Consider the following 8,404-nt stretch of genomic DNA (forward strand, 5'->3'; position numbering starts at 1 on the left):
TTTCTTCGCCTGAATATACCTGAAGAGAAACATTTTTTTCAATCAGTGATCCTTTGCAGTGTTCTGAGAAAACGTTGGGGTTTCTTCAGTTGTTTCATTTTGTTTTGTAAAGGAAACTTTCAGCTGGTGTCTGTCCCCTTCAAGGAGGGCAGGACTTCTTCACGCCAAACTATAGACACACGGCAAAGTTTATACAAAGCCAAATTGTCAGTGGTACTGTAATTCCCAGTCAAACTTCATTTCAGGCAGATGTTTCTGGGCTCTGATTACAACCAATGTGATGGTCACATTTTCATGCAAAGGGAGGGATTTGGTCTTGTCATCCCCTGTCTAACTCCCCAGTCCCTTGTTTGCTGTGCACATAAAGACATATGTGTATATATATATATATATGAACTGATATATATTTGTGAAAAGCTTTCATTTCCCTTCTCCATTGTCTGTGCCCCACAGCCAGTTCCTTCTCAAGTGTTCTACTAACATTTCACCCTGTTTCTCCCCGATCAGTGTGCTGTCTCCATAAAAAGAGGTAATTTGTGAAGTGAACTCGCTGTCCCCACCTGCTGAGTCCTTAAAACACAGAAGTGCCCATCCTCCAGCTACAGGCCTGCATTTCTCCCTCCAGAACTTTCTTTTGGCTTGCCTTTAATGTTAGTGTAGACTTATCTTGATCTAATTCCCCATGTGAAGGCTGCCCTTGGCCCTTGCATGAAGAGCTCTCCTCCTCACATCTGCATTTCCGTGGCAAAAGCATGAGAAAGGAATGGATGGCAAACAGCCCTGCTGTTCCTCGGGGACCATTTTTCCAGGAGGTGGCATTCTTGTTTTCAAAATCACCCTAAGAAGGTCCTGCTCCCCAAACTCATCAACCTTGAGGTCTGGAAATGTGGTGCTGATCACTGACCCCATTGAACAGCCGGACCCTTCCCACCAGGGCAGTGACAACGAGCCCAAGGCACAGTCACCAGGTGCCAGGAGGAGGAGACCCTTCAGTGTTGCCTCTCATGAGCAACTCCAGCCTGCCTTCCCTCAGGAACGGGATCTTACTCCACACCACCACACCAACAGCCGTCGCCTCCGCCCTCCGCCGGGAATGGAGGGGCAAAACACTCTGGAAGTGTCCTTACTTCTCAATGCAGTGCTAACTTCTCACAACCAAACCAGCTTAACCAAGGGCTTGACACATCCCTGTTCCAAAGTCCTCCTCCTTCGTGGCTCGTAGTGTGGATAACAACAAAGGCAGGTGCCTCCACTGCGAGCTGAGACTGTTTCACTACTTGCATAAACTTTCTGCCTCTGCTTCTCCTTTCTTTGAATGATATCCATCAGCATCTTCATTTAGCAAAGGATTTCCAGGGAGAACCTGTGTCCTCCCTGAAGAACTATTTCTTTTTCCAGGACTTCATTACAGCCTTAACATAAAGCACGTGCTCTGCCGCTACTCCCAACATGTTCCTGGTGGACAGTTTGGGGTGGTGACCATTTCCTTTTGGGATTACCTGTGATCTTGTTGCCAAACAGCGCCTTTTGCCAAGCCAAAAACTCAGGGTGGAAAACTACCCCAGCCCTTTATTGGTACTAATCCCAGTGCTAAGAGTCTCGTCCTCTCCTCCTGTTTTATTTTTTTTTTTTGCCCTTTGATTTTTTTGGTGTGCACTTTTGCAGGATGGTCAGCAACTTGTTTTAGTTTCACTTTGATTTTAACTCCTCAGCTTTACCCTGGTAGCTTTTTTATACCATATCCCACCTTCTGGCCAGAAGATACTGCGTGAGGAGCTTTTCAAACTGCCATGGAGAGGGTTGAGCCTGTATCTATTCACAAGATTGGTGGGCAAGTTCTCTGGCACATTTGTGGTGCTGGATTCACCCTGGGATCATCTAAACCAGCCAACTGTGCCATGCCAGGGCAATGCCGAGGCACGACGGCTCCACCATCCCGACTGTTATTGCTCAAACCTCCCCTGGCATGGTTTTGATCCACTCCAAGGAGTTCTGGGCTCAGGCACAGCTTGCCCAGGCTTTGGCACTGGCCAGAGACCATCCCCAGTCATCAGTTTGGATGCAGCTGCTCCATATCAGGGGTGGAAGATTTTCAGAATCAGGATGGGGCCAGCACTACTCAGTTGACTTCGTGGCCAGAATGGACCCTGGAAGTGTTTAATTTCCTGACAAAGATGTAACTCCATGCCACAGACCAGGATGCAGGAGGTGGTGGAGAACGTCAGCTCTGATCTGGCATTTTTCTGTTTTCTGCCTGATTCAATGGACAAGTTATTTTTCAGTTCACTTTGTTCCTTTTGCTGAGGTTGTTTTGCAAACTGCATCACTTTTATGGCTCAGATATCAACCCATCCATCCCTCCATCCATGTCAGATGGATGGCATGTTTACTGTGATAGTGTTACACATCCATAGGCAGCTAATTCAGAGACAGGTATCATTCAGACCAGAGCAAATCAACAGTGGAAACACAGGAATTACAAGGTCCCTGCCCATGCCCTTGTCATGCTTTGCCACCCACACGAGGCATTTTTCATCTGCAGCTAATCCAACCTGAATTGTAGAAGAGGAGACAATGGTGAATATTTACCAGTCCAAAGTGCAAGTGAGACACCCATTTCAAGTGTAAATATATATATTTTCAGTGGAGCTACTTCTCTGCTTCACCCTGTCCTTTTGTGCACCTGCCAAAAGTCAGCAGTCATTTGCATGTATTTTTATTTCAAGCTGACTGAATGAAATGGCAAAATTAATTCCAAGCTTTAGTGAATTGTCTGCTAAAACCTGGCTCATGTGAGGAGCATCACTATTGACTTTCAGAGTGCAATCACCCTGTGATCTATAGATATATTTTTGTACACACAAGATTCACTTCACAATTTATCCCACCCCTGGCCCTGCATGTCACACCTGTCACCCGCACACCTGCAGCATGACTAAACCTCCTGAAGAAAATGTGGTCTGAGGTTAGTCCAGCATGATTTCATTGAAGCTCAGAGGTGCTTTGAAAAGGAAAACTTACTACTGTGCATTTGCAAAACCTTTTAGTGCCTGCTTGCTGGGCAGCTTGGGCAGGAGACAATTTGGAAGCTGCCGGAGTCGGTGGAAATTTGTGGAGACAGGCTTTCCTAGGATTTTTTCCTTCTTTTACTGGGTTTGCTTTTCTCTGGGTTCTGCTCAGATCAAATGCGGTCCTGCAAAAGAAAACCCACCAGAAAACAAAAACCCAAATAACCATGACAAAATAAGGTCTATGCCAATCCCCACAGAAGCTGAGGTGGCTGATGTAGGATGGTAGGGATGATGTGAACTCCGTTGTGGACCCTTTGCTTGCTGGAGCTTGCATGCTGTTCTTTTGGCAGTTGTCTCAAGCCCTGGGGGCTTTGGGAATGGTGCTTTCCCAGGGTTATGATTGCTGGTTTTATTTTTCCTTGGAGCTCAGGTGTATTCTGGTGCAGAGGATCTCAGCCTGGTTTGAACGAGGAGATTTGAGGCTATCCCAAATAGACGTGGGCAAACCTTTCACTGTGTGCAGAACGCATTTCCAGACCTTTGGGTACCGCTAGAGATTGTTGCAATCCACTTAATTCTCCATGAGCACGTTCAGAATCGCTTCATTGTTCTGTTGTGTTTGAACTCGGGAATAACGGTGTGGTGACTCTTTCCTGTCGAGGTGTGATGTGAAGAAAGGGAGGAGCTTTCCTGCTGTGCTGGGTATTGCCTGTGTTCAACCCTTGTTCCTTACTTGAAGCTCAGACAGTGGGATAATGAGAAAAATGGGAAAACGAGATGACAGATCGCTGCATATGTTCCATTGGCTCTTCGCTGATGAGGAGGGAGGCAACTGGTGACTATTAAAATAAATCTGCATAAACCATCTGGACCTCAATGTATATTTAGACATGCACAGAACCCAATTGGAAAGTGATGTTGTCGATAAAATGATGTAGATACCTTTTCCTGTCCTACATTAAAAACCTAAAAACCAAACCAAAACCAAGCCCCGCAAATGGAAAAAAAAAATTATTTGAGAGCAGAAACCTTCCTGTGCCCTCCCCATTCCTTTGGGACACATGCAGCAAGGCAACTGTTTGAAAGCCAGGCACTTTGTAATCCGCGGAGTTAATTGGATTTGTGCAATGCTGTGTTTGTCAGATGGTCTCTTACAGAGAGTGTAGAAAGTAGCCACGGTCTAAAAGTCATTGCAGATTTTTGGGTGACAGTACTCCTGGGTTTCGACCCCAGCTCTGCCACGAAGTTGCTGTGTAACCTTGGGCAAGTGATTTAACCTTTCTGTGCCTACAGTTTACCCATCTGTACATGGGTATAATAATATTTACCTACCTCACAGGGGTGTTGTGAGGCTTAAGTTAACGTGTGTGAGAGGTGCTGGAAGTGCGCCGTGAAAATTTCATTCTTGCTGGGTTTGTGCTGTTGTGGGGGATGAGCAGTGAAGGGGTGGGTTACAACATGCAGAAGGAAAACCTGCTGGTGCATGTCTTGAGAAAGTGATTTGAAGTCTTTTCTCTCCCCAAAAGCAAGGAACGGAGAAAATTGTTGTGCGCCAACTGAACAGCCTTGCTTTCCTGGTCAAATGTAACAGCACTATTTGCAATATTATTTTCTTACACAACAGGTGACCTTTCCCTTTTCCTTGCTGTTTCTGAAAACTTGAAACTAAAGATGACAAAAGTATTTCTGAACCGAACAGATTACTGATGAATACTTGAATTTCTTTAAAAGTTGCTCTCATCAGCCACGGTTAAATGTGCACTAATCTTTCAGTCATCAGCTTCCATCTGAATACAGTGAAAAATTTGCTCACGCTGTTTTGGAATAGCCTGGACCTTATTTGGGAGGCTGGTATTGCTGAGGACTCTTGTAGGCATGGGAAAACTAGTGTCTCAACTGATAAACACATGAAAAAATATCTTTTTTTTCTTTCTGTTTTTGCCTTTTGAGTTCCTTGACTGCCTAAGACAGCACAATAATTGCAGTTTACTTGGTTGTACAGTAGCTTTGTTGTTTTTTTTTTTTTGGTTTTTGAACTGTTTCCTTACGCAAAGGGCGAAGGTGGGATGTGAAAGGATAAAATAGACCCAACGCTGCTCCCGTGCAACTCTTCCCGAACTCCCTGCTTTCCTGGAGAAAAAACCTGTGCCACACCTAGAGAGACCAGACCAGGCTGCCTTCACCGTCCTCCTGCAGGCAAAACTTCCCTTGCCACCTGTGGGAGTTTTGGCTGTTGGTTCTGTGTCCATCGAGGTGGATTCGTCCCTGGTTGAGCCCCAAGCCACGCAGGTGAAAGCCAGGATAACTTTCTTTAGAAAGAGGGAAGGGATCCAGTTCATTGCTCCAAATGTCACCACTGGTCAGATGATTCAGAAGGGAAAAACATGTGATAGAAAGCCTGTAGTTTAGGGGTATTTTTGTCTTTTTTATTGTCTAAGAGTCCTGACCATTGTATGATGTCTCTTGTGGGAATGCAATGCCAGGCAGGATTCCCTGCTCCCTTTTTTGGAGAAGTTGTGTGAAGTCTGCTCACGCACTCCTTACTCAGGCAAAACTCCTGGGTTTTGTTGTTGGGTCTCCTTTTCTGTCCTGAGTAAGGACTGTGGAGTCTGGTCTGTTTGGGATCACTGGGAGGTGTTTCAGGTGGCCATTGTCTTCTCTAGCCCAAGACTTGCCTTGCATGAAGCAAGAAGGAAGCTCTGGCTTGGTCTGCCACGTACCTTCCCTGTCCCTTCCCTGTATCCACCATGGGGAGGGAGTTCAAAATCTTCTGGCTACAGGGACCAGGCTCTTCCACCTGAATTTCCAGGCAGCTGCACATCTTCCTGTTGGGGCAGAGCAAATTTAGAAGCCCCACTCCTGCAGATGGGCTGTCGCTCATCTGCATCGGCTTTGGGTCTGCTTCTTCCCCGTCCTTCTCCCCAGCTGTTTCTTTGCCCTGTTTTAAGCACTCAGCTTGGTGCATCTGGGTTCTTTTTACTTATTCTGTTCCAAAAAAAAAAAAAAAATTAAAAAAATAGATTGACGTTGGGATAAAAAACAGCAATGTCACTCCTTCGGTGCTATGCTAACTGCTTTGTTTGACCCAACCAAATGCTGGCCAACAAACTAATATTCCCTCTTTGTCCTAAAAAGCACCACACATCTGTGTCTTGAACAGGGATGGACTGAGAGGGCTGAGAGAGGGCAAGTGTGGTTTTGAAAGCAATTAAAGTCTCATGTGTATCTGGTAGAGCAAAAAGATGTAGGTGCAGACTGCTTTCAAAGCTCATTGTCGCCCACCTCGTGGAATTAAATAGGATATAGCCTATAAGGTATTGAGGGCATTATAATATATATATATATATATATTTAAAAAAAAGACAAGAAGTTCACATTATTGATAAATCACCCTTTAATTCTCCTGAAATTGTGCTGTTTAACAGGGAAACCACCTGGCTGTGCTTGCACCCTGTTGTTTTGGTATGACCCACTTTGGCAGTGAGAGTAAAACAGCAGGAAGAGAGAGAATTCTTCCTACTATATATTAAGCCTGAAGTGAAGTGGGTGCCTATGAATTTTCAGGATTAAAGGGATTAATCAACATGTATGTCTGAGTCTATATCCCCAGTCCCGTGGAAATATAGGTGAGCATACATGCCATGTTACTGCAGCAGTATATATGTTTTAATATATATGAACACATTGTGAATTCCAAAGGGCTTTTTCGAGATGAGGAAGGTCATTCCTGGTGAGAGGTGCTAGCAATTTGGGATTTGCAAGCAGGGTTGAAATAAACATTCCTTGTAGAGTTGGTTTTTTTTTTTTTACTTTTTTTTTTAATTAAAAGACCATCAGAAGCTTAAGGTCCTGAGGAAATGCTGTCCCACCTATCTTCCACTTGTTAAGAAATTTGGAAGCCAAATTTGACAAAACATGAGGGCCAAACACAGCATCAGGATAAATCAGTAGAGCTCCACTGATGGCCAGGTGCCTCCTTACAATATCTATGCTAAAACCACTAATTTCTACTGGTATGGGGAGCCCAAACAAGGCCCTATTGGTCTTTTCTTTCAACTGTGACAATAGATTTCATGCTTGAGCTTGCAGAGTTTGTCAAAACCCAGGCAAAACTTGGGCAAAAGCAGGAGTATCTTTCCAAGAGGAGCCATCTGAGTGTAGACTATCCCTGATCTCTATGGGGGCTTTGTAGTCCCTGGCTTTATCTGAGGAAGAGATGGTTCCTCCTTTCACCAGTATCAGCACTGCAATGAGAACAGCCCTGTCAACACACGCAGCAAACAGAGCCCTCCTTTGCAGGGAGTAAACCCTCCAAATCTGATTTCAAGCCCTTAAAATTCAAATGCCAAATGCCACTCAAAGGCAGTGATTATTGTTTTGCCTCCAGATGTCATTCCCATTCATCAGTCACAAGGACAAGAAGCTCATATTTTCCTTTCTAGCTGTATTTACCAATAAAACTTGTTGCCAGTGCCAGAACCTCCTCCCCTCAGCCCCAGCTGAACGCCACCTGCACGCCGCCCCCGCCTTTCCTCTCCTTCCTCCACTCTAAAACCAAACACTGTTCCTTCCTAACTAGGGAAAATCCAGGACAAATGCCAGCTGATTACACCTGCAATCTGTTCTCTTGAGGGGTTGGTTTCAGTTTCTGAGGGCATGCAAGTGCACACAGGGACACACACCCGCAGGAATTTCAGCAGCTTAAAGATGAAACCACTTGACTTCAACCCGGTGCTTCTTGGGGTTGTCCCATGGAGTTGGACTTCCATAATCCTTGTGGGTCCCTTCCAGCTCAGGATATTCTGTGATTCTGTGAGCTGACACTATGGGAGAAACTACAAAGTGCTCCTCAGGCAACCCCCTCAAATTATTTCAATTTCAAACCATACCCCTATAACCTGTTTTTTTTTTTTCAGTAATTATTGAAGTCTCGGTATCAGCCAACAAATTCATGATGGATAAGTAGTAGGGAAAGTGGACTGGTTTTCACTTATCCATAGAGTTCCCAGAACTACTCAAGCAATTAAACAAGACCTAAATTGGATGTAATTGCAGTCATTTGGAGGAGAGCTGTGAAGTGTGTTTTCTGAAGGAGGGTCTAAATAGGTATCACAGCCAAATCCCTTTGTCTCCCATCTTTTCTTTGTAGGGAGAGTGAGAGGGATGAGATCTTACCTTGAATATCAAAGTTTTCCATTAGCTACAAACTATGTCCCTTCCCAAAATTTATCTAAAACTTGAGGGGGTTCCCATGGAAAATATTTTCCTATCAGAAAAAAACAATGGTTCTGGCTACTGTTTCTGCTCTGCAGAGTTTTACCATTCTAGCCTTTTGTCCCAATAAGGAATGGGAATTCATTTTAAAAGTGTTTTATTTACTCAGGGAAGGACTA

Source organism: Molothrus aeneus, chromosome 3, assembly GCF_037042795.1.
Source record: "Molothrus aeneus isolate 106 chromosome 3, BPBGC_Maene_1.0, whole genome shotgun sequence".
Lineage (NCBI taxonomy): Eukaryota > Metazoa > Chordata > Aves > Passeriformes > Icteridae > Molothrus > Molothrus aeneus.